Genomic DNA, 2,495 nt, shown 5'->3' with positions numbered 1-2,495 from the left:
CATCTATACGCCAATAAAACGTTTTTAAAAAGTTGAATTTTACTGTAAGTAATTATTTCCAATAACTCTGAATGAAAAAAAGAGAAACAAGCGGAAAAACGGAAGGGATCTATTTCTTTCTTCTCTTCCGGCGAACTTACCCACCTTTCCCCCAGCTGTCGGCTTTGCGTAGTAAGCGACGTTGGGGGACCCTGGACCTTTCCTTCCCTCAAGCCAGTGGTTACTGATGCCACCGTTTCAATGTTAGTGTGAGCCACTGAAGGTTTTCCCAGAGAAGTGCCCTCAACCACACAGCCTGTGCACAGTAATAATTGAAACACTCAGGCTGTCTGGCCCCAGGGCATTGCCCAGGGTACAGGTGACTTCCCTCCAGCCGAGAGCCATGGCGTCTTCTCCCAGGTGCCTTACAAAGGGGTCGAAATTTAGTGTGCTCCCGGGCGCAAGAGGCCAGGAGGCACTGCCCACAGAGCGGAGATCGGCTTCCAGGTGGCCTGCCATGTCTCGGAATGGTCTCATCAGGGATCCTGCTACTTTAGAAATTTCAGAAAGTGTGCAAAACTTAGCTCAGAGAGGACTGAAGTTTTCTCTCCCCCTTCCTGGATGCTGAGGAGTGTATAGGTTTTCCAAACAAGCAACCTGTTTTTAGAAGGATGTTCAGGAGAACTCAGTGCGATAAGTAACATAGGCCTAGTGGGATCTTTGTGGGATTCTGTTGACACTGAAAGGTTCTTCACGGACTTGAATTCCCTTCCTTCCTTGTTTCATTCAGTGTCCGTTGCACGAGTGCCAGACGCCCTGTCAGGGCTGGAGACACAGCGCTGAGTGATTCCCTCCAGGCCCAGAGGTGCATTCAGCCCAGCAAATATGCAGGGAATCTGGGGTGACCGGCTCTGTGATAGGAAAGTGGAGACAGCGATGGGGCTCAGGGTTCAGCACGCCAGCACGGCAACGCCCCTCGCCATCCTGAATACTTCAGGCGGAGAGACTTGCAGAAAAGGCAGAAGCAGGAAGGCCTCCCCGGGCCCCTCCTGCACCCACCCTTCTTCCCTGCACCCAGCCCTAACAGGCTCACGGGAGAGGTACTGGCCTCCCGACGTCCGGAGGACATGAGTGAGCAGATCCCCAGCCCACAGGCCTTGCCGAGCTCCCTGGGCAGCCCCTCCTCACAGCCCTCACCTGCCCTGGCCCTCCACACCGTCGACCCGCCGTCACACCTGACACACAGCACTCGGGTCCGGCTGGTTCTTCAGGTCCTCGCTTCCTTCTGAGGCTCCCGGGGCATGTAGAGCTTATGGTTTGTTTTTCTTTCTTTCTGTATTATATTTTAAAATATTTTTATTGGAGGATAGTTGATTTACAACGTTGTGTTAGTTTCAGGTGTACAGCAAAGTGATAAACTTATCCTAAAGGTTAATGTTTTCTCCTGTTCATGTGTTTTTGTCAGTTTAATTTTCAGGCCAGCTGGGCCCCTTAAGAAGGGAAACAACTTCTCCTTCTGGTGGCACCGAGAGTCTCATGTGGGCACCAGGACCCAGGCTGACAGTGTGTCCTGGGGTTGAGCTCTAGAAACTGAGACTTGAAGGGTGACCAGCAATGCACAGGGTGAGGAGGCCGTCTGCACACGCCCTGGGAGCCGACACGGGCTGAGCTGCAGGAGCTGGGGCAGGGGCACACGGGTGTGTCTGTGTGAGTGTGTGAGACTGTGTGTGTCTGTGTGATTGTGTGATTGTCTCTCTGTGTGTGTGTCTCTATGTGTGAGTCTGTGTGTCTGTGTGTGTATGTGTCTGTGTGTGTGTCTCAGTGTGTGTTTGTGTGTGTGTCTGTGTGTGTGTGTCTATGTGTGTCTGTGTGTGTGTCTGTGTGTGTCTTTCTGTGTGTGTGTCTGTGTGGTGTGTCTATGTGTATGTATCTGTGTGTGTGTCTGTGTGTGTGTGTGTGTCTGTGTGTGTCTGTATCTGTGTGTGTGTCTCTGTGTGTCTGTGTCTTGGTGTGTGTCTGTGTGTGTGTATCTGTGTGTGTCTGTGTGTGTGTGTCTCTGTGTGTCTGTGTGTCTGTATCTGTGTGTGTGTCTTTCTGTGTGTGTGTCTATGTGTATGTATCTGTGTGTCTCTGTGTGTGTGTGTCTGTGTGTGTCTCTGTGTGTGTCTGTATCTGTGTGTGTGTCTCTGTGTGTGTGTGTGTCTGTATCTGTGTGTCTCTGTGTGTGTGTGTGTCTGTGTGTGTGTCTATGTGTGTGTATCTGTGTGTGTCTGTCTGTGTGTGTGTCTCTGTGTGTCTGTATCTGTGTGTGTGTCTCTGTGTGTGTGTGTGTCTCTGTGTGTCTGTATCTGTGTGTGTCTCTGTGTGTATCTGTGTGTGTCTGTCTGTGTGTCTGTATCTGTGTGTGTGTGTCTTTGTGTGTGTCTTTCTGTGTATGTATCTGTGTGTCTCTGTGTGTGTCTGTGTGTGTGTGTCTGTATGTGTGTGTCTGTGTGTGTGTGTCTATGTGTGTGTAT

This window comes from Phocoena sinus, chromosome 14, assembly GCF_008692025.1.
Source record: "Phocoena sinus isolate mPhoSin1 chromosome 14, mPhoSin1.pri, whole genome shotgun sequence".
NCBI classification, from domain to species: Eukaryota; Metazoa; Chordata; class Mammalia; order Artiodactyla; family Phocoenidae; genus Phocoena; species Phocoena sinus.
Note: the sequence above shows the minus strand (reverse complement) of the source record.